General features: G+C 38.0%; 1 protein-coding gene and 1 pseudogene across 4 annotated transcripts in view; both read left to right on the top strand.

Moving 5' to 3' along the window:
• The window catches only part of SLC29A4 (solute carrier family 29 member 4), an 838,710-nt gene that overhangs the window by 686,493 nt on the left and 126,826 nt on the right, over positions 1 to 25,391 (top strand). The window lies entirely within an intron of this gene.
• LOC122817409 lies at positions 1,588 to 1,722 on the top strand (annotated as a pseudogene).

Below are 25,391 nucleotides of genomic sequence, written 5' to 3'. Positions count from 1 at the left end.
CGCACATTTACCTGACCCGCACCCTACCCTAATGTCTGTCACTATCACACACTTACCTTACCCACACCCTGACCCTAACGTCCGTCCCTATTGCACACTTACCTTAACATGTCGGTGTTCTCAGTGTCGGGATTCTCAATTGTCAGTCTTCTCCATTGTCGATCTTCCTGTGTCGGTGTTCTCGTTGTCTGTGTTTGAAGCTTTCAGTTAAATCAGATAGATCTATATATATATATATATATATATATATATATATATATATATATATATAAATGTATATTTTTATGTGGTAGAGAGCTTGTATTTGTGTGTGTGGGGAGGAAGGTTTGTGTATGGAGTAGAAGTGGTAATTCAAAATCTCCAGTGTGCAAGATTTTGAATTTCATGCTTCTGAGTTTTTGTTGTTTTCAGATTTCGACTTTATAGCCTCAAAATACTGAATTTCGATATTTCAGTATTTCAAGGATATAAAGTGAATCCATATATATATATATATATATATATATATATATATATATATATATATATATATATATATACAGTGTAGAACCTAACTGGAGGAGCAATCAACATTAATCGCTGTGAGACTGTGACACCTTTTTGCATGTTTATATGCATACAGTTGCTTTGTGACACATTTGCTGCTGGTAGTAATTTTCAGTGCACATTGTAACTCATCCTTGATATATTTTTCAGAAATAATAATCACATGCTTGATTGCAAAGTACTCCAAGTGCACATTCCTCAGTATTACTAATTTTAGTCTGAGTTTGTGAGCTTGATTTGTGTTATTCCTTGTATGAGACACAAATGAGAGTAATTTTAATGCTGTATGTATAACTAATCCAAAACTAAATTGTCATGTGAAATTATATCAGGTGAGATCAAAAAATCAGTCTAAGGGAGAACTGGAGGTAGACATCACTGTGAAAAAAATATTGGGTAGTGTAATGATAGAATTAAAATGTAAATTATATGAAATAATAGTTTGCTTATAGGTATCATCCACGGTGGTACAGTGGTAGCGTTGTTGCCTCACAGCAAGAGGTTCTCCCGTTTGATTCTCAGCTAGAGTGCGGGGAGTGCCTTCTGTGTGGAGTCTGCATGTTCTCCCCGTGGTTGGGTGGGCATTTGAAAGACATGCGTAAATGGGCGTGCCTTTGTTGAAGACTGAATGTCACGCTGGCACCTTGGCGTTCGTGAAAATCTACTGCCGATCATTAACAGACCGGAGTTCCATGGTGGCGACCCCTAACTAAAAACCCCTAAAAGCTGAAAGACAATAGTTTGCTTATAGTATTGCAAGCTGTTTTTCAAATTGGAAGTAATATCTCCAGTCCTGAGTTGTACTTTGTAGAGAAGGAGGCCAATTATAATGCGGAGCACTTAGTTAGTCCTTGACAGGGAAAAAGAAAAGAAAATGGTATATTAATGACATTACTAATACCTAAATGGGAATTTGCCTTATGAGAATACTTTTAAGTCATACTTTCCTGGCAGGAGGAATACCGTGATCAAGAAAATGGTATATTAATGACATTACTAATACCTAAATGGGAGTTCGCCTTATGAGAATACTTTTAAGTCATACTTTCCTGGCAGGAGGAATACCGTGATTAAGAAAATGGTTTCCCCAGAGAGAGGCTCCTCCACTGCACACTATGGTTGGGTTGACCCCTGTGATTTCCCCAAATGTGGGAAACTCAACTGCATAATTTAGTCTACATTTAAATAAAATACGTCAAGAATAGAGGTCACCCCCTCAAAAAAAAAAAAACATGCATTTTGGCAAGGGTGGGGCAAACCTTCCTGCAACCCTATACCAGCACACATTTAAATGCACTAACTCTGAAGTCATACATCTCAGAGGAAGGGGGACCTTCTTAATGCCCCAATTCTATGATCTCACTAAAAAGATAGGCTTTTCCTGAATGTAACAGAACTTTGCTTAAATTTGTTAATCAAGTCCTGATCCAGATAAATACTTAGTTCTCTTGGCTTGATGAGTCAATGTGTTCCTTTTAAATATAATCACTGACTAAGTAATTTCAGATTGCTGTGCATTTTTGGCAGAATAAACAAATGCTACCTTGTGATATCTCCTATCTATTCTACTATATGCATCACCCATCCTATCTACTCTACTATATGCCTCACCCATCCTTACAAACCTTAGAAAATTTGACTTAACCAAACTGGAGGTCTGCTATGATAAAATAGCCAAATTTGCCAATAATCTTACCAATAGATCTCATCACTGCACAGCTCTACAGGAACTTAACTAGCTCAAACTACCTAACCTTCTCAACATTAACCAACTAGCCTTGACTTACTCTATTATATTTCAACCTTTGCCCAGCACTCCACAATCTATTACAGCCCTGTAGTAACACCCGAACACTAAGATCCTCTGAGAAACTTTTACTAAAAGTCTCAAAAGCCAATAAGACCTCCTGAGAATCTCTATACTCACAGAAAATATCCAAAATCTGGAACATCATCCTCCAACAAATTCTGAACACATCAATACACAAAAATTTAAACTACTCCTTCGCGACCACCTCAGCAAAAACTGGCTCTGCTCCTGCACTTCCCCTGCTTAACTTTATATCCCCTCTGTCCTTATCCTCCCAGCACTGCTCCAACCTCTTGACTACATTTATCATTAAAACCATCCAGGAATCCTTGACTGCCTACCTTCTTACTGCAATCCAAACTCTTTCAAACCTCTTCCACACTTACAATTCAAGTTCAAATCATTCCTTGCAGTCCTCTGTTGCCTTTTCTTACAAATGACTAGTAGCAACCTACCAAACTGATTCTTCTAACTCCATAAACTCTATCCATAACTCTGTTCATTACATAACTTTAAGAATTAGTAAATCTAACTGTTAAATGGTACTTCGTACCTATCTAGTCTGCAGTTATTGGAAGGTGCTCATATTGTGGAGCTATGTATTTTGTAAATGTAACTGCATTTTGATGCAATTTTTTTTTTTTTGCATTATTGTCCTATGTATTTATAAATGTATTCCTGTCATGTTATTACCTCTTACACATTTTTTTCTGTATGGAGTTTTCTCCCCTGGCCTCCACTGAAAATGGGCATATGGCCCAGCTGGACACTCCCAGTAAACAAATGTAAAATAAATAAATACATTCTAAGTAGATGTAGAAGTTTCTAGTTAATAACAATTTTATACAACTAATACATATTTAGTAATTTGCTAGGTGATATGATTAAAGCCTGCAAAAGGGGATTATGCCAAATTATGTTTTTGAGGCCCCAAGTTAAAAATAACATCTCTAACATGCAGAAGAGTAGGAATTCTGAGCTTGACTAAGTTTGCTAGGACTGTAACAGAATCTGTGGATTAACTTCCAGATAATGAGGCCATCCCATTGAGGATATGTTATTACCAGACAGATGTAGATCCATTTTCCTCCATGAATTCCAGAGCATTTTCTATGTGTCAATGACTGTCTGACTTAAGCATTTTTAGCTCAGAATAATTATATGTTTATTATGGCAATTAGTGGATTTAGAAATAAATGGAGGTTGGATGGGCTTTTGATACCTGAAAGGGAACTTTTGATAGATTGTAAATATCCTGAATTGAAGAAATATGAAGAAATGGTGAGTACAAATAAAATTACCATGAAGAACTGACAGCTGTGCTTTTTACAGTGATCAGTAGGTCACTTATGGTGTTCTGTTCTATCACTCAGAAGCACAGCTGGTTTTAAGTACCAGAGAATCCTGCAGTCACTACAGGCCCCCTGGTTCTGGGGGGTCACCCTCAGCAAGTTATCTTATGTTGATATTTTCTTATACGTTTGTCAAATCAAAAAAAACTAGGGCAACAATCTTGTGTACTAACAAACCAGGTGGATAATAATACCTCTCATTTTCCTTTAAAAAGCAGATATTGTTGGTTTTAATAACAGTGTTTTATGAAGTAACAGGCTTCAGAATTTCATTAAATATTTTACCACTGACATAGTGCCCCTACTAATGGGCGTTCTAATAGCCAGCTTTAGGTACTTGCAGTACCCATGGCTGCAGGAGACCCCCTAATCATCCTTGAATGTGTTGTTGCCCCTGCAAAAGCTGCTGCTTGTTGGGGAAAAAATAGGAAACTGATTATTTTCTGATTATGTGCTTTATCTGAAACAGGGTCCGGATATGATCCTGTTATGTTAAAGCTCAAACTCACTGAATGAACTTGAGCAGGGTAAGTACTAAAGATCAGCAGCCCAGGGTGACTGATCTCAGTGCTTCTCTGGGATTTTAAGAAGAAATGATGGGTCAGATCTTCTGGGATGGTTTATTTCATGGATTTTTTAAATACATAAAAAACATCAGAAACTATAGCTCTCAACTTCTTTGTTCATAAATTCTGAGCAAAGCCAAAATAATAGCAGAATAAAGGCTCAAAATTAGGAACACTTTTTAATTATTACTCTAAATACTTAAAAAGTTAATAGAATAATGCATTTTGCATCAACATGCATTTTTTTTTAAAAATAAGAGATAGGAATCTATGTCTGCGTTTATGGACTGTATGGAATCCTGAATGATTTACTAGCAAATGAGTAAAATTATGAGTTCTGGGAAATCAGGGACAGTGACATGTACTGTATGCATTACCCCTCAATGGGGTAAATAAATGTGACTTACCCTGCTGTTGTTTGATGACTGGTAAACTGCAGTCTCTGATCTGGTGTGGTAGCAATAGTGTTGCACAATGTATTGCTATTTGCTGAAATCAGTGTAAAACTAGTATTTCTTTGTCTTATGGTTGTGTGTGTGTGTGTGTGTGTGTGTGTGTGTGTGTGTGTGTGTGTGTGTGTGTGTTGCAACGTAAGAGTAACAAGCTAGCAATAATTTATTTCACTTTGCAGTACAAATGTCATTCACACTTCCATTAATCTTGCATGAGCTGGTGGTGGTGCCCTGCATTTTAGAGTAACAAGTGGCCATATTTTCTTTCACTTACCATCATAAACGTAGACATTACATAACTGGTGGTTTGGCAGGAAGAGGATGCATGTAAATGCAACTGTTCACTGCTACTCTGGTGCAGCCGGTAGTGTTGCCATTTCAAAATGCTTTACCCTGGTTGAGTTCTTGGCTATGTTTCTTTTTGTGTAGAGTCCGCATGCCATCCTTGTCAGTGTGTGCATCAATTCATGTGCTCTGGTTAACCCCAGTACCTTGAAAACATGCAGCAGACGAAATGGAATTCCTCCAGTTTTTCTGAAAGTGAATATGCAGTGTATGTCTGCATGTACATGTGCGCTCTTGTATGTGTGTATGTGCATGTGTGCACAAATGCACACATTTGTATGTGTCTAAAAAAATTTCAGAATATCAGTGATAATGCTAATGCTAGGCATATACGTAACTCTTCTGGGTAACAGTAAAAAATGCAGTTAACAAGCAGTTATATTACAAAAATAAGGCATAAAATACATCATAAAACATTCAAAAACTTACATCTTCTATGAGGCTGGTGGTCAACACACCCCAGCCTCTATAAATTGATTTTGACATGAACTTTGTGGTAGCCTCTTCCCTCAACCCTACCCATTCTAAAACCAGCTCTGTTCAGAGGTGTGCACAGAAGGTTGCTATATGTTGTGTGGTAGGTTGGGGATGGTGTGGGTATTACTTCTTTAAATGTCAACATAATAAAACCTTAGAGGTGTGCACAGGAGGTCATTATAACTTGTGTTGGGGCTGGGGACAGTGTGGTCATTGTTCCTTTTACTATCCTCACAAACGTCAGAGGTATGCAAAGAAGGTTACTATAGCTTGTGTAGGAGCAACACAATGGAATACATTGCTGTAATCACTATCTTTTCAATTTCCTCACAATCACACATCGTTCAAGCATACAGGCGGGTGCCTTAGAGGTTGGGATGAATAGCAAGGAGGCATGCTGTGTATATGTATGTATGACAGCAGCTGCATTAAATACATGACTGTGGCCATTTAAACCAATGCACAGACAGTGACTGCCTTTTTTGGGGGAGGCAGTATTCTCAGATAGGTTTTTGTATTCTCAAAAATCAATTGTCTTGTTATTGTGAGCTACTATTTTGACAGCTTTGAACATTAAGTCTATGCTAAACATATGTCTTTCTCGAAAGAAAAAATAAATAAATAAGACTGAAAGTCTTTTCTAACTCACGTTTTTTGTTAAGGCCAGTAGTAGATTAAAAGGTTAGAAAAATGCTTTAAAATGCACCTCAAAGCCTAGATAACTGTATGGTTTCTGGGGCCCTAGCTTAACTGAATTGTTTCCTAAATGGTTTTTACTGTGCTATCCTGGCCAAGTAAGGTGTGTTGAAAGGATGCAAAGAAAACTAAAGTTGAACAACAACACTAAATTCCTTTCCTTAATTATAATTTCTGTTCAAGCTGTAATTGGATGAAAATGCTGTGTAAAAAGAGAAAAAGCTTTAAAGTGACTTCAAAGCATACAGAAAGTCTTGACTTCTTGAAAATGCTAAAGAGCAAGGCAACATTTGAGAAAAGGAAGAAAAAAGTTGTGTGCATTGGAGGATGTGTGTGTGTGGGTGGCGGGCAGTAAGCATTGCCTAGGCCACCATTTCACCAAAGTCCAGCCCTGTACATAGAGTTGTTGTAATGTATTATTGTTACTTCTAAATGTCCAGCCACTGTGAATGTCTCTCTGTGAGATGGGTCAACATAGTGTGGTAGACAGACTGTTGTAATATAAAAGAATTGTAGCTCCAGTCCACTCCATGAGTACTACTCCCAAAACCTCTGCAGCCTCTGCAGCATGAACTAAAACATTGCTTAGGAGGGGTGTCAGTGCAGAGTAATACTTAGACTGGAAGTGTCTAGTGGTCCACCAACTTGAAAGTTAGTGGGGACCACCAAAATCCTAACACTGGCCCTGCTCAGAAGACTTTTACTTCACTTGTTTACTAATTACCTGACTGCAGTCCCAGTGACCTGGGATTGATTAGCAGCTAAGGTGTCTGACGTGCTGCCAGGGAAGGATGGGTGTTCCCATTCTAGGGGGTATGAACTCTAGCATACCATTTAGTTTATCTCTGGTTGGGGCAGGGGATGATCAGGGTGGCAGTGTCCTTAACTGAGACAGGGGCAGTGGCTGAGTTACCAAGGAGCCAGGAAAATATGCCAGGTCCATTTGTGTAATCCATTCCATGACATTGTGGGTACATGTAAAAGGGTAGGGAAATTAAGGGATAACAAAAATAATACCCTTCCTAAGCAGAAATGTGACACTGCTATTAGATGACAGACTCTCCATACCAGCTCTGAATGGGTCAGAGAATGTCCAAGGGGTGGATTTTTTCAGTAGACTTAGTGAATGAGGAGTACCTTCCTGGAGCAGCTGATGCTTGCCTACGAGGAAGGGCCAAAATAAATAAATAAACAAACAAACAAATAAATAAATAAATAAAAATTTAAGCCAGAATCTATTAGGAGTGAGATACACCTGGGCTTACAGTTTATCTTCCAGGCCTGCATCTCACTACTTGTGAGCTATGCCCAGGTCCCAGATCCCACTAGACTGTTAATATCTTGCCTACATGTCTTGGGACCTTCTATTTTGAAATTATCATATCTCCTTTTAGGAATGGTATATTCCATTTGTTGCAGACGAGGCCTTGATCACACCAATCTTCAAGCATTACACATTGGATCCAGTCACTCTGTAGAGTTACTACCCCAACGGTTACAATCCCTTCATTGGGAAGGTTATAGAGCAAGTTGTATGTAAGCAGCTTGGTTCTGACCTTGATTCTGATAGACTCTGGAATTCATTCAATTTCAGATTTTGTACTAGTCTTCTATCATCTGTCTGACACATTTCACATGGGCAAGCATCAGATCTTTCTGAAGTACCTCAAGATCAGTTCTGACATCTCTAGTACAGTTCTTGATGGATTTGTATCATACCTGTCAGGGCATGCTAGTAAGGTAGACTTTGGGAATTTATCTTTCTCTACCTAACTACCTTCCTAGTTGTTGTGTTCTACAAGGTAATTACTGGATTCAATATCTTTTCTATGTGTAGGTTATCAAAGTGCAATAGCTAGGCCAAGTGTCACCCTGAGCAATTGCCAAAATAATGCCCCTCAAACTGAAGTAGATGAGGACCAAAAGGAAAGGACCTCTGAAGCTGAGCAACAGAAAAGAAAAAAAAGTAATTCTGTAATTGTAGCAAAGAGCTTATACTAGCTGTTTGCTACATCTGCAAGCAGTTACAAGCACTGCAAACAACTAAATGCATTCATTTAAGCAGCTACAACATCAACCGCAGCTGCTTAAATGAATGCCAGTACTGCACTAGCACCTGATCAGCAATTCTTCAGAGGTACTCAGAAGTACTAATCACCCTTGTTAACAGCTTGCAGCATTAACTTGATGACATACTTTGAAGAAGTGTGTAAACATCATCACATCTACACTGATAGCACGCAGTTTCATTTCCTCTGGAGCATGTGGATTTCTTGGACCCACCTGAGAATTGGATAGAGGCTGCATGTCTTGGATGTGTATCAGTTAGCTTAAATCCAACCTATTCAAGACTACTGCCTTGGCTTGTCATAACACTTTCAGTATCTTCAAAGCTCCCGTCCTTATCCTTTATATTGTTTATGGAGATAACAGAATGGAGTTTGTATCTAAGGTGTATAATCTGAGTGATCTTTAATGACCAGCTGTCCTGTTAAGCACCTTATTTTACAGGGCATCTTACTCAGTGATGGCTGGTAACTTCAAATCAAAGGGGGGCTACAGGAGACAGCTGAATGGGTGAGGTCAATGGGAAGGGGTGCGGCCAACTAGAAAGGGGAGGCGCTATGCTCAAAATCACAAAAACTAACTAAATACACTGCCCTGGGTGCCAAACCGTCATTATGAGAGTCCAATCAAGACAAAATGAAGTGTAGAAGAATAAAAATATTTCAATGCATTGGCTGCATGACAGCTTACTTAATATCTAGATGGAAACAAAAAGGTTGTGAGGCATGAAAAAATAAATTACTTTTTAAATACATTAATGGAATGCCAGTCAAAATCAAGTATAAGAAAAACAAGCAGCACTCAACTCAAACCACTTCTTGCACTGCAGTTCTAATTATAATTTATATTCAGCTTTATTAAAGTACCAAGTAACATGCTGAAAGTAGAAATCTCTGATGCCCTGCTGCCTGACAACTATCTACTTGTTTCATGGGGAAAACATGATCAAAGTAAAAAATGAAAAGCAAACAAGAAATAAGCTCAAGATACATTGCTTAAAAGGATTACTGTGCAGGTTATGGACCATACGATTGGCATTCTGTTTAGTTTATGGGTAAAGCCTGCAGAGATGACTGGAAGTCTCCAAGCGTAATGAGCTTCTTAAAATAATGTAATCCTGTCCTTTATTACAAATACTGTCATATGCATTTCAATACCCAAGGCTTATACATTATCTAGTTAAGTATTCTCTACATGGCAACAACAGAAAGGCTTTCAATGTTGGCAATTCTTTAACAGTATGCTTATTAAAGCTTACTTGCATCTAATGATCTCAGCCAAGCTTACCTGATGGTCATTAAAGGATTGCTACTTAAACACAGAGCAACAGGCACTTTGAGTAATAAGCATAAATCAACAGTACAAAAAATATGACAGAAACCAAACCATTCTGCAAAAATTAAGGACAGATGAAAAGCCACTCTAGTACTTGTGTCTACCTTGGATGGGGGGGGGGGGTACTCTGCACATTTACACTGCATAACTACTCCTTGCCTTGCTACGACACATCCAGAGCCACTACATGGGAGAGTGGGTTGCAACAAGTATGTCACAATTTGAAATATCTCTGGCTGATTGTGATGGCCCTGACACATTTGTCATACCTCTCAACCTCAGAGCAAGAAATCTGGACAAAGCCATACAAAGAAGTGGGACAGAGGCCCAAAAATAAGGACAGTTTTTAAATATTGCTCTTATAAACTTAGAAATATAATAGAATAGGTCTTGCATTAGTATGAAGTTTCTGAATGGTATGAAATCTGAAACTCAAATGTCTGTCATTATTTTCTAACTTCAGTCTTTAATGATTTGTCACTAATTTGCAAAAAAAACACAATTTTATGAAAAATGGACCAAAAATGTGATGTAAAAATATAAAATAGCCACACAATACAGCTGGGAACCTGTCAAAGAAGGGACAATTTAATATTAGCACTGCTAACTAGAGCAGCTGACAAAATAAAAGAATCTACATGCATTTCTTTTTTTTTCAAAACAATCTACATGCATTTCTGAAATAAAAGTAATCTATAACTCTGATTATTACAGTTATTTCTTAATTGTAAACCCTCCATGTTTTCTTCCAAAATTGCTATTTTGCGGAGGGATTGTTAGGGGGAAGAGCAACATTTTGAGCCAAAATCAGGGGCAGTTGAGAGGTTTGGCTATGCCTAATTCTATAAAGCAATTTATTTGCATGTACCTCTCAACCTGTTAATGCAATAAATCTGGACAAGGCCAAATATATTGGGGGAACATATAAACAGTACTAAAAATTGCTCTTGTATAAACTGAGGCAGTTGATAGAACAACAGGTCTTACTTTAGCATGCATTTTTCTGAAGGTTATGAAGTCTGAAACTCAGTGTGTCATTATTTAGTGACTTAATTCCTAAATAATTTGCCAGAAAACCACAAATTTTATGAGGAACAAACCAAAAATATGAAGCAAAAATCTATTCATTCTTTGCAAATCTGGACAGTTGGGACTTGGGAGGTATAGTTCAGCTGGGGCTGTCTTTAAGTTTGCCGCCCTTCCCCCTCACAAAATCATGGACGAATGGAGCCTCCCCCTGCAGCCATTCCAATGATCCATTACTTGGCTGTTTCACTCCATTTACCATAAACACTAATGTGCATACCGATTTACTTCTATGATGATTTGGACTTCATTTGAAAGTTTTATTTTGCATTTTATAGCACAAACACTAAGACATCTGCTAAATAAACTTAACATTAAAACTTCTCTGCCCTTGAAACTCACATTCATTGAACCAGCATTGAAACCCACATTCAAAGAAAATACATTTTACCAGTGGCAGATAAAGATTAATTCTGGGCTGTTTTCAAATCATAGGCCCCTTGCATATGAAACATACATGTGCTCTTTGATACACCTTCCTATTGTTTTCTGAACATTTTTCCAGTAAACTATGAAACAAAACTCATATACCAATAATGACAAAACTGCCCAATTCAGAACATCTTTCCAGTAAACAATGAAACAAAATGCATGCACCCATAATGACAAAACTGCCCAGTTCAGAACATTTCCATCATAAAAGTCTACTCAGACTTCTACAGTCCACCATTATCAGTAAATATGCACAATTCTACAGTCCACCATTATCAGTAAATATGCACAATTCTACAGTCCACCATTATCAGTAAATATGCACAATCTTTGAAGAAGTAAAAAAGTAATCTAAATAATTCCACATTAAATAAATCTGTAACTAATGAAGAAGTTGCTGCTAGTTACTGTGGGTCTACATACCTTGCTGATTTCTTATTTTGACTACCGTATTACCCTTTACCTGGGGACCTCAAGTACTGAGCTTGACAATTTAGAGCACGTACAGAATTTTGCTGCAAGGCTTCTGTCAGTGGGGCCTCTGTGTGTATCACCAGTAAATGCAGTGCGCCTAGCTTTAGCCAAATAACTGAAAAGTGAGTTATTGAGTGATAGTTCTGTTAAAAATAGTTCAAATCAAAAATGCGTAAATGTGAGAAGCTGCCAACAGTATTTAAGGTCAATGGCCTTCCCTTAGCACTTTTTCTTTAACCTAGATAGGAGAGGTCAAGGTGGCTCTGTCTACTGTAGGTACTTAAAAATACTTCCACTGTATTCCACTTATCTGAGAAAAACATTTTGGACATATAGTGTAGATTAATTAGAAGGGCGGCCACGGTGGTGCAGTGGTTAGCATTGCTGCCTCACAGCAAGAGGTTCCCCGGTTCGATCCTCGGCTGGGGTGCCTTCTGTGCGGAGTCTGCATGTCCTCCCTGTGGTCGCGTGGGTTTCCTCCGGGTGCTCCGGTTTCCTCCCACATCCCAAAGACATGCTGCAGGTGGATTGGACACTCTAAATTGGCCCTAGGTGTGAGTGTGCCTTCTGTGGAAGGTTGGGCGCCGGGCTGGCAACTCGACACCGTAAAACTCCTCTGCCATTCAATGTGCGGACAAGGCGATCCGCTGTGGCGACCCCTAACCGGGAAAAAGCCGAAAGAAGAAGAAGAAGAAGAAGTGTAGATTAATTAGAAAAGAACTGGGTGACAGGAAGAACTTTCCCAAGCAACTAAGCAATAGCATTCCTAGGGGTATTCCAATACGTACAGTTTGGTCATTTTGTGTATTTATATAGTTCTCATTGTTTATAAACAGCAGTGTGGATTGTACTTCGTTATTATGAAATTTTTTTTTAACTGAGCAGGCAAGAGATGGTTATATACATCTAGACGAAGCAAACCTCATTCAGCTTTAGTACTGAATAATTTAGGAAGAAATAAATTTGTTTCTTTCCAGCTCTGACCAGATTATTTAATTATCAGCATGATTTTCTTAATGTTGTTAATGAGAGAGCCACGGGATACTTCATGCTGGAAAAGTAGCAACAATAATATGATCTGTATGGCATCGGTTCTTGTTAGATATTTATTAATATAGTCAGTTTCCTCAGAGTCTTTAAATTACTTGATGACGGCATTATTACTATAAAGTAAAAGTAATGTAATATCACTTTTGGTATTGCACATATCCCTTCTATCATAATGGAATTTTTATTATTCATTCAAAGTATCAGAGAAGAAATAATGCAGATTTTAAAAGATCACGATGGATGTCAGTTACGCAGTGCAGTGAAGTCCCCTACATATTCTACATTTATTCAAGGGTTAGATGATCTGTTAATAATAGCTGTTTAAGTTTACTGTTTGTGTGAGACTCCCCTGGATCATTGCTTCCCACAAATGATGTGTGTGGGGGCTTGCTCTCGCCAACCATAGGGAAAAGCTTTTTTTTTTTTAATGTTTATGTGTTTAATACAAATGTTACTTGTGTTTGTTGATCATCTTTTTGAGAGCAGTTAATGCATGGAACAGACTTCAAACTGCATTAAAGCAAGCGCTGGTTTACATATTTTTTAAGACCAGCCTGGACACTTATTATGGGAACAGCTGTTTTAATATATTGGCAGAATAGATGGGTGTTTTCTCCTTTGAAGGCATTCCAGCTGAGATATCAGAGAGGGAAGAGAGTGAATAAATACTTCTGGATTCTACTGGGTTACTGGTCTTTTGGTTGTTTCTTTATCTTATTTTATTTTGTTTTAGTTGTGTATTATTAGAAGGGCATCAGTGCCTGTGCTTGAGGTATTTGTATGTATGTATATATGATTGGAAACTTTTTTATGCAATCAAGTCTAGATCTCTGCTATGCTGGACAATGTATTTATCCAGCTTTCCATATATCACTTGTTTAATTGTGTAAATTAAGGAGTCATTATCAAAGCTGTTAATGCAGACTTTTTAACCTGCTTCTAGACTTTATAGTGGTGTATACCACCTATATGTTACACAGACATGGGCAGTCCAGGTTGCAGTTTTGTATAACATAGCAGTTAGGATGGGCACATGAGGACAAGCTGTCAGAGCTTGCTGAAAGGTGTCTGACTGTGTCTCAGAACATCCTAGATATTCTTTGCTGTGTAGCAGCTGTTTGCTAAGCAGCAGGAGAGGTGCATTGTTGTTGTAGGGGCCAAGTAAGATGACTATTGGCCTTTATTTTATGGTATGCAATTGATTACACACAATAATCTTCCCCTTCAAGAAGATGCATTTACATACTAGTTTGCTGTCAAGTCCCAAAATGGTGGAAGATTAATACAATACTGCGTTGGCTGGATTCTTTTGTCTTATGGTTTGGAAATATCCACTTTTGTGGCAGGTATAAATCCACTGCTTCAGCTTCAGCTGAATCTCCTCCCTGTGTATTCTGGTGCATTCTCCACATATTGCCCTACCTCCATCCCAGAATGGCACCATCCCCTTGATTTCCTTTGTGACGATGGAAGCAAAATATTAATTTAGTAGTTTTTTGCCTTTTTCCTGTCTTCTGTGATCATTCTCACATCTTTGCTCACCATGGCCAGCTCTGTTCTATCTTCTTTATCTCGCTATGTGACTAAAAAACCCTTGCATCCCTTTTTAAGCCCTTCTGCAACCCTCCTTTCAGCTCTAACCTTTGCTACCCTCACCATCTTTGCTGCCATTTTGCTAACCTCCTTGTACTTTCCCTCCTCTGCTTTCCACATTTTAGAACTTGCCTTTCCCCCTAATTGCTAACATCATATTTCTGTGAAGCCACACTGATCTTCTTCTCTTTTTGCCAGCTCCTAACATCAGTATTCATACCCCTGAGTACTCTGTCCATGACTCATTCCATGGCTTCTTTACTTCCTTGATTTACTCCCAGTCGCTGAACCTATCCTTGATATCCCCAACAGTGCAGCATAATCCACACTCCCTTAATTATGTAGACCCAGGGGATTTGTCATTTGATCATCAAGTTTTATCTAAATTACAGACTCTGATACAGAAGTGCAGATAGCTGAGACCTTGTCAGTCCATCGGAAAAGATAGTTGAACAAATATATGTTAAAGAGGAAAGATATTTTCTTTGTCATTCCAGGAAGAACTCTTTAGTTAAGCAAATTCTACTTAGGAAGCATTAAGAAAGGGTCAGACTGAAGTCTATAGGGTCACAGAAGCCCAAAGAGACGCTGTCAATATAGGAATATAGAACATGTTGGAAGAAGAGGTTCTCAAAGAGTTTCAGCATGCATCAAATGGCCATAGGTTCATAGGTTCATAGGTTGATACTAGGCTATCTGCCCTAGGGCATTTATAAGCCTAGCCAGAGTGTGTTTGGCTTTCACCACCCTTTTAGATTAGTAGACTGTGCCTCTGTATAGTAGGTCACAGAAGATAGCCTTTTTAAGGTTAATTTACTGTGCCTCTTTCTAGCAGGGACACAGAAGAGATCCCGGGGATAAACTTATGATCTCCCATCCACTCGTCAAGATTTCTCTTGAAGAGTGTCAGTGAGGGGCTCTGCCTAACATGGATTGGGATTTTGTTCCAGAGTGAGGGGAGCCTCTGGGATATGAATCTGTCCCTCCAGCATGTCCTATTTATTTCTGTGCTGAGGTTTAAGTCCCTGGAGTGTGTAGCTCTAAGGGATTTGGATTTCCTGAGGTGGACCATGTCCATTAATTCTGGGTTGGACATGGCTTTATACATCAGGCACAGATCGCCTCTGAGTAGGCGGTAAGCAACTGAGTAGAGCTGGAGTTTCTTTAGCTGAACTGCATAGGGCATCTGTTTGAGTCCCTTGATCTTCTTGGTGAGGTACTTTTGGGGTCTTTCCAGTTGCTGAAGGTGTCGGGTAAGGTACATCCCAAATGGGGCATTGTATTCAATTATGGGCCTGATGAGTGATGAGTAGAGGGGCACAATGACCTCTCTTGATCTAGATGTGAACCCTTTTGTGATAAGCTGGGCTATATAGAAGGTCTTTCTAACCACTTTGGCAATGTGATTGTCAAAGGAGAGATTACTATCTACTTGGGTCCCCAAGTCCCTAATTACTTCTTCCGTACTTAATGGATTACCACCTATGTGGTAATTTGTGGGCACTGTTTTTCCCAAAGGAGATGACTATGCATTTTTTGGCATTTAGCTTTAGGCCATGGCTCTGGTACCAGTTATCCATCTCTGTGAGACCCTTTTGGAGGATGCTTGTGTCAGCCGGACAGTCAATTATGGCACCCAGTTTGCAGTCATCTGCAAACTTGGTCAGCCATAGTCCTCCCGTGTTAGCCTGTACCTCAGAGAAATATATACCGAACAAGAGAGGTCCCAGGACTGAGCCTTGTGGGACACCACTTGTAACTGGTTTAGAGTCTGACATGGCACCTGCAATTCTGACCATGTGGGTTCTATCCCTGAGCCAGTTTGCAACCCATCTTGTGACATAGGGGTTGATATTTAAGCTGGTGAGCTTATTTATGATGCCCGAGTGGGGTATTGTGTCGAAGGCTTTTGCGAGGTCCAGGTAGGCTGTGTGGACTACCTTCCCTTCATCTATGGCCTTGGTAACTGTTTCAAAGAAGTCGACCAGGTTCAAGAGGCAAGATCTGCCCTTAACAAAGCCGAATTCAGTAGGATCCAGTGTCTGGAGGTTCCCAATGTCTTTGTTTATGAGTTCCATGGTGATATGCTCCCTGACTTTGCAGACCAGGCTAGGCAGGCTTATAGGGCGATAGTTTTTGGGGTCCATTATGGCACCACTTTTGTGGAGCGGGACCACTGTTGCTGTAAGCCATTCCTTGGGTACATATCCTGTAGTAAGGCTGAGATTGAACAGTGACTTTATGTGAGGGTTCAGTTCTTCTTGTAGCTCATGTAAGACACAGCCTGGGACACCGTGTGGTCCCATTGATGCTGTGTTTTTTGCTTTGGAGAGGGCAGCTCTCACCTGTGCATCTGTGATGCCAGGGAGGCTATACTCTGTTGGGATAGACATTTGCTCTTTTGGGGGGGAAGGGGGGAGAATTTTGCACTGAACCTGTCTGCCAGGATGTTGGCAATGTCTGTGGGTTCAGCGTATTTTTTTGTCATTTTGCACTAACTCAGAGCATATCTGGGAGATGCCACCCAGGTTCCTGACATAACTAAAGAAGGCCTTGCAATTACCTTTAGTGTCTTGTGCAATTTTTTTTTAGAAGCTGGCCTTAGATAATTTTTTGAGGGATCTTAGTTTCTTGCTAGTACTGATCAGAGATGCCTTCCCTTTTCGGGATTTTGCTCTATCATGTAGTAGCTTCCTCCTTCTGTTATATAGCTTGTTTATGGCCGGGGTCCATCAGGCAGGTTTGCTGATCAGAAAGGACCAATAGGGAGCTAAGTACTTAAAAGGAGTATAAGAGGGTGTAGTGCTTTAGTTTATTAGTGTTTACTTATAAGATTACTTATAAGAGCAAGTGCAGGGCTTTAGAATGAAAATAGAGTGCTTACTGTGATATTTAGATCAGTTCTAAGGGAAAAAGTGAAGAGCAGACTTTGTCGAGCCGGGAATAGTTTAAACCTGTTTAAGCAGCACTGCCCGATGCTGCGCTATGCGCAAAATTGCGCAAAACCACGCAAATGCGGCTTTTAAAGCAGGGAAACTGAAAGAGATAGGAATTGACCCAAATCGGCCAATAAGCTACTAGTTTCAGGGCTGAGACCACTCCTCCAGGGAGTGTCAGTATCAATACTGAATGGTACCATCTTATTTTGTAATGATTTCTAAGAGTGTAATGATCCCTCTAACAGAAGAAAAAGACAAATATCTTTCTGTCACACATACAAAGAGAGCAGGCAGCATTGCATTAAGTTCAGCAGCAGGTTTGATGACCAAGTGAAAATTATGGAGGAAATTGGTTAACAGAGATAGTCCCCTGAGAATGGTTTGATGAAGCCCTCAGTTTTGGGAAGGGTAAAGGCTACTGGAAACTTGGCCAGGGCCCAGACAAAGAAAAAAGCTATGGCATTTCTAGGATTATCTAGTTGTTACAGAGATTTCATACTTCAGGTTTACCTCTACATCATGCCTGTTAACAATCTGAGTAAGGCAAGGGCTCCCATGAATATTAAATGGTCAGAGGAAGCAATCCTAACTTTGACAAATGCTTTGTGTGCTCATCCTGTATTGATTTCCAACTTCATCAATGACTTTTTTTTGCAAATAGATTCTTCTGATATTAGGATAGAGGCTGTTTTGTCCCAAGTAGTACAGAATGAGGAACATCCAAATTGCTATTTAAGCAGGAAGCTGTGTGCACAAGAAACTAAGTATCATATTGTAGACAAAGTGTTTAGCTAGTAAATGGTGTAAAGAATCTTATTAGCTACTAGATTGGCAGTTTAAATTGATCATGGATCCTGCCCCCCCCCCCCCCCACACACACACACTTTATGTAGCAAAATAAGGCGAAGAGTTCTAGGATTACCTTCTATTTATTTATTTATTTATTTCAGTCAAGGCCCCACCACTTTTCCATCAAACATCATTCTGGTATGAAGCATTGCAATGCATGTAGCCTACCTGACATAAATTCATTACCTGGTTCATTTGCTTAGGCCTGAACTGGGTACAGGGAGGGGTGAGAGAGCAAGAGGGTTGCTGCATGAATGCAGCTATGAAAAGGCAATGAGCTGCTAAAATGTATGTGGCCCATATTGCCTTAGGGATGGGAGGGTACATTAAAAATGAGTGTAGCCAAAATCAGCTCATCAGGCTGGAACTCGGGTTTGTAACAGGATAGAAAATTATGAGGAGAAAAGTAGCTCTCTAACCAGGTTTACCTAACAAAAAAGAGACGGCTGAGCTGCTATGGACATTGTTGTTTGCTAAGAGACTGTGACTTGTGTTTTTCTTTGTTAAATATTGTGATATATTGAAACAAGGCAGAACTGCTGTTTGCTAACAGACTGTGCTATACTGAGGCCAGGTTGAAATCATACCTCTCAACCTCTTAGAGCAAGAAATCTGGACAAAGCCATAAATAATGGGGGTCAAAGGCCCAAAAACAGGGACAATGTTTAAATATTGCTCTTACAAACTGAGAAAGTAGATAGAGTAACAAATAAGTTTTGCATTAGCATGAATATTCTGAAGGGTATGAAGTCTGAATCTCAAACATCTGTCATTATTTTCTGACATAAATCTTCAACAATTTGCCAATGATTTGCTAGAAAACTGCAATTTTGTGAAAGACCAAAAATATGAGGCAGAAATCTGGACATTCTGCAAAAATCTGTACAGTTGAGAGGTAATACTGCATGGATGGAAAACATAAAACTCTGAAGGTATGAGGCTGTTTTTGTATTCATTTAACTGGTCTTGCATTCTTTTTGGATTTTCTTCAGTAACATGCTAAAAAACATCTGTAAAGGACTAATCACGGTAAAGAATAATTTGTTTGCTTTTAATGAAGAAATGAACTATTTTCCTTTTAAGCCTTGGACTCAAAATACTAAGCTTTATTTTTAGAGGGGTCAGACCAAAGCTTATAGCTCACAGAAGCCCAAAGAGAAGCATTCAGCATAGAACTATAGACCATGTTGAAAGCAGAGGTTGTCCGAGTGTCTCAGAGTACATCAAATGGACATGTGGAAATACAGCCCTTTCTCTTACCTATTATAATCTGAGCATAATGAAACCAGGCCCTGAAAGCTGTAACATAGTCACAATAAAAGTTGTGGTGCCTGACTCCAGGCTACAGCATCTCAGAGTTATATCAGGGATGTTTTCCACATCAGGGGGTGCAAGGGTGAAGCTCATCTGCAGGAAAAAAAAAACTCAAATATGTAAAAGTGACCTTCAAAATTTGGTTAATTGTCAGAAGCACAGCTTATTTTTCAAAGTGTTAGAAGTCAATGAACAGATTGCGCACTTTTAATATGAAACTGTTCAGACTGTAAACACTTGAGAAGAATGGAGGAATCAATATATAATATGGCAAAACAGAGAAGTGCTGTAATTGCCAGATTATATGGCACATACTTATGACTCTTTAAGAATTCTAATGCTGAAGTTTATATCATCTAGTATAACTCGGTGATGATTGTGGACTTCATAAAACAAGCAAACAGGAAGAATTTGTGTTTTAAACATAATGTTAACTGCAAAACATTGAAATGATAGATGTGCAAGGATGTTTCAGTCAATATCATCCCAGAATGAGATTTAGCAGACAAAGTCTGATGAGAAGAAAAGGCACCCTTGTCAAGAATCATAGGCACATAGTAATTTCAGTGTTATACAGTGTGATCCAAGATATCCCACAGGCTACCTAAAATTATGCATAGTATTTATCAGTACACAAAACCACACATGCCTGGGGTAAATCTGTAGGTCAAATGATAATTAGTGGACACAGGTCCTCTAGTTCAGAGCACAGCTCCAGAGATTTAGGGAGCAGTAGTTACAGATCTCATCAAAGCTAAGAGATGTAATGTGCATTAGCAACAGAGTATACAAAATGGAGCATCAGCAAAGCAAATCTGTATGGTCAATGACCACAGCAGGATAAAGACAGAACCCCTACAGGCTATTAAAATTTTAGGAAGTGATTCAGTGTTTGATGTAACTAGTAAAAAAAAAAAAAACAATAATGTGAGGCACAGCCAAGCGGCTTGTGTAGAACAAATCTGGTATATTTTGTAAGATGGAAAGATGAGTTACAGTTTCATAGCTCAGTTGTACTGCGAAGCAGTGAAAATAACAAAATATTTGATGTGTAGTATAATATGAACAAGCAAAGCGGTTCATGATAGGAACCAGTCAACCCGCACAAATCCAAACTATGTGTTTTCTTGAAAAGAAAACAACATATTTAATAACAATTATTGGACTCAGTTGAGACATAAAGCAGAACAAATGCCAATATAAAATCATATTACAAAATTCAGATCTGTAGCAAGTGGCATCCCATTGCTCTTCTCTTTGAAAAATTATCTTGATTAATATAAACATTGAGTTTAAAAGAAAAACGAGCACCTAAGTGATCTGATTTGGTGATAAGCTATGTAAAATATATTCCCTCCGGACATTACCGTAGAATGACCAGAAATGTGTCCTAACCCACAATGATGTCATAGACAAAACAGCATTTTTAAATACTTTAAAAGCAATACCATCACCAAAAATTACATAATTACTATTTGCCTGGAAATGTTTATGAGCTATTTGAATATAACAACAGCAAAGATATTATTAATATTGAGCTGATAGAAGTTTGAACTGTTTAAATGTAATAGTGGCAATGGCATCATCTTTAATTGCCCAAAAGTGTGTGTGATTTGTTTAAATACAGTCTAAACTAATAAGAATTGGTGTACTATAATTTTAAATTTTCTGGGCATAAGGCCAGCAATGACATCATCTTTGAATGCCCAGAAATGTGTGTGAATCCTCAGTGATGTCATAAACCAATGATTGAAGCCTTCAAAATGTAAACAATAATAAAAAAAAAATTAAACATATATTTCTTAAGTCCTTGTGGAAATAAACCACCTAACAAGACAATCCACATTTTTTCTTCATAGTCTAATAGCTCCTTTCATCCATATTAATATGAATATGATAGAATAATTCCATAAATTTAAATAAACATAAAAGAGGTTGTTGAATGTTATAAAGTGTTTGCCTAAATAAAACACTTTTTTACATTGCATGTCACTAAGATGTTCTATGTGTAAGCAAAAAAATATAGAACATGTTGACAGCAGATGTTGTCAAAGAGTCCTTGAGTCTCTGAGTCTCTGGCAAGTTTCTCTGTAAAAATATTTTATAAATGAGCAGCACAACTTCACAATGTCTTAATATTTTCAGGTAAAACTTTAAACATGTGTCTCTGGTACCCCAGCTATTGAAATATGTAAGTGCCATTAAATTTGCATCTCATGCACTCCGGCTAATAAACTGTGCAATTGTCATTGACTCATCTGGAAGTTATCTCTGAAAGTTTAACAGTTAATAACAGTTGCAGTCCACATTTAATTCAAAGTGGCCATTTCTTATTAGTAATGCCAGATCACAATGTTTTTCTTCATGTTTACAACATGACATCTACATGGTGCCTTAAGAAATTCTAGGCTGCTGTTAAACAATTCTAATGTCATACACCATTTCATATGATAATAATAATGTATTACTGCAAAATTACCTTTCTCTAAGGAATTATTCAGCAGTAATTCATAATACATTATATATTATCCTAACATAAGCGTGCACGTTTACAATAAAAATATTAAATACTGAAAAAAAACTTCTTTCAACTTTAAAAATGCAAATGTTCAAAATACTAATTTCTTTGAGAGAAAATAAATAAATCAACAAATAAATTATAGTTCCAATTTACACAAAAACATTAGTTTCACTGTCTTAGATCCATATTCACATTGACCGTAGGATTATTTCACATCAAAGTGTAATGCAGTTTAAGTTTATGTTTTACTTTACTTTCATTATATAAGGTAAACGTTACATAAACATATGGGCAGGTAACCATTTTGTATGTACCATAGTGCATGGGGTTGTGTACTAAACAGATATTGCTTCACAGTTAGGCATTTATTACCTGGCTGTTGGGCTCATTCCTCAAAATACCCTTAAAATAAAATAATAGGCACACCCTGGCATGTGCTATTACTTATGCGCACACACACACACACACACACACACACACACACACACACACACACACACACACACACACACACACATACACACACATTCCCCTATTTTGAAGTTGCAGCACCTTGAGGGTAAATGTGGTACATAGTATGGAAGTATTGGGACTGATCTCCCTGTCAGCATTGACTGTGTTTTGTTTATATCCAGTTTCATATTCCTAAAGCATCATAGTTTCAGCTAATATTGCATACTGGATGAAAGTTCACATACTTGTCCCTTAATAAATTGTCTGAGTTACTTCAGGTCAAGTCTATAAAATCAATTTTGCATAATGCAACCTCTGCTATATACTCTTTATTTCATATTTGCATTTACCTGGTAGGAGGTCATATTTCTAACCAAATATAATGGCCATGTTTTCCATCCTGATGGAAAAAATATATTAGAAATCATTCATCTAAAAACCATCATAGCAAAAGTCTTGCTACTAAATAAAACTAGAAGATGATTGCAATCATTTACAGTCGGAAAGGTAATTCCATATTTCGCTCAATTACAGTACACTGTTGCATTATAGCTTTCACAATGAACATACAAAAACATAATCAGGACATTCTGATTAAGCTGCCCTCCTGCCATGATGCACTTATGATTATGGCTGCAGACAGTGATATAGGCAGTGCAAATAGAAGGCTGTGAAATGTTAATGACACAGTCAAGAAGATCCTGAAGATAAGCAATTCTACAGTGGCAACTGAAAGCATATGGAAAAACATTTAATACATGGTCTAAATTCATTACAGATGGTATGTGGCCACCATAATACAGTTACTGTGTTAGTTGGTTGTCACAGAAAAACTTTAATTTCATAGCTGATTGAATAATCTTCTTTAAACAGCTTTGTCAGAGTATTTGTGATAGTTCTTTCATCATTATACTCAATGCTTTTTCCCTGCAATAAATAAATAAATGCCAGTTAATATAATGTTGTCATTTCCTATTCCTAAAAGAAAAGATAACCCAAAAGAAGTCTGATAGAAAGTGTAATGTATTTCTTCTGTTGTCTTGTCTTAATTCACAGATTGACTGTGATGTGTCCCTGTAGTATTCTTGAATGACATCTAAAGAAAGTTATTTCAATGAACTTAGGATTTTAGAGACAATGCTGTCCATCTCTCTGTAGCAAGTATAGGTTTTGCAATACTTGAGAGTTTTTCTTTTCAGTGCAATGTGGCAATGAAGTGTCTTTTGGGACTTATATCCATCCTCTGCTGTTCTGTATATGTCATGTAGTCATAAATTTGTCAGTTTATAGAATTCCCAGCTCCATTGCTGGAATTGATTAAAAGTTAAACAAAAAGCAACGGGACAATGTTTTTTTCCCCATGAAGTTTACTTTCCCCTTCTCAATTCAAACAAAATCTAACTCAATTCTTAAAGGCACAATGGCTATGTTCATGTGTAAAATCTGATTAGTTTCTTCCTGAGCGACCACTTATCCTACCTCACTAGTACTAATCTGGGCCTCCTGGCGCCTTGTATCCAATCACTATTTAGCTGACCACTAATCCTCCTGGTTCTGCTGCAGTATTCTTTGATCCTTCACCCATCCTTGATATGTTATAATGGCTGCGATGTTGTACCAGAGTGTATTAAAATCTATTGCTGCTTTACTGTATCTTAGTATAACTGTGTAGACCCTTATTTGCCTAGTTGTTAATCATATCTCATCCAATGAAAACTAAATAATGTGAATTAACAGCTGTCTCTACATCTCTTCCATAGATCTGTAAACCTACTTGCATATTGTTTTGTCTGTGGAGCCTTTTTTGTCTCTGCATCTGTCTCTCCACTCTCAAATATGTATTTTGTAAAACTATGTGTATATTGTTATTGCTGTGGAACTTTTCTCCCCGGGCCTCCGCTGAAAAAGGACATGTATCCAGTCGGACTATCCCGGTCAACAAATGTAAAATAAATAAATAATAAATAAATTTTGCTATTATGCACATATAATAAAAACATACAATTCTATTCACTATCAGAAAAGTAGAAACAACGATTCACAAATGACTTCTGAATCAGGAGCTACAAGTTCATGAGTGTAGCTAAGCACACTCTTACTTAATTTATGGGGTAACATTTTCCAGATTTCATTGTTACCAAATGATCATCCTTCAAACAAAAAACAGAAGTAAGGGTGAGGGGGGGTTGATTTTCAAGAGCAAGAAGGTCTTGTTATAATATTGTTGAAGGAATTGTTTCAATGTAAATATGTTTAGCATATGTGCTAACACATCTATAATTGTATAATTAGCATGTATACCATTAAAAGGGGGCAGTTTGTAGGAATGGGCGATAAATTTGTTTGAATTTTGATGGCACAACATGTTTTTGCTGAAAATCACTTTCAGAAAATCTTAGTAGGAGAAGACCCCCACCATGCAACTAATATAACACCAGCTTCACAGAAAGAGCTCTTGAAAAGCTGTCATGTTCTTGTCTTTTTGTGGGAGGGAGTAACAACATGGGACATTGACATATATTTGAAATGTCTTGCTATTCCACTGTGTAGGTTTTTGAAATATACATACGTGGTTTTACAGATTGTTTAATATGACAGCAAATAATAAAACCATTAGAAATGTAGCAAGACATCCTTCTTGATAACGTACAACATATTGCATTCTGGTAGACGTGCATCACATCTCTTGAAAACAGTTTATTTCTTGTTAGTAAATACCAAGCTTTTGCACTCTCTTCTGGGTATACATTCCCCAGTGAACATTTAAAAAATTATGACTGCTTGCAAGATTGCTGTAGATGAAACTTTCCAACTATATCCCTGTTCTGTTTTGAAAATAGGCTAGTTTAACAGTTAATTACTCTGCAAGCACTGTATTAAGTGCTCATGTTGTCAAAACTTTTTTTAAATGTATGGCAACCCCTGCAAACAGGAATCCTGGGAAGATGTCCTATTTGCCCAGTCTTGCCACAGCACTGAATATATGGTCATCCTTATGCATAGGTGAAATACTGGGCCACCTGGGGTGCTACTT

Source organism: Protopterus annectens, chromosome 12.part0 (genome assembly GCF_019279795.1).
Source record: "Protopterus annectens isolate FY-2018-M chromosome 12.part0, PAN1.0, whole genome shotgun sequence".
NCBI classification, from domain to species: Eukaryota; Metazoa; Chordata; order Ceratodontiformes; family Protopteridae; genus Protopterus; species Protopterus annectens.
The sequence above is the reverse complement of the archived record's forward strand: the minus strand, read 5'-3'. Positions and strand labels throughout refer to the sequence as shown.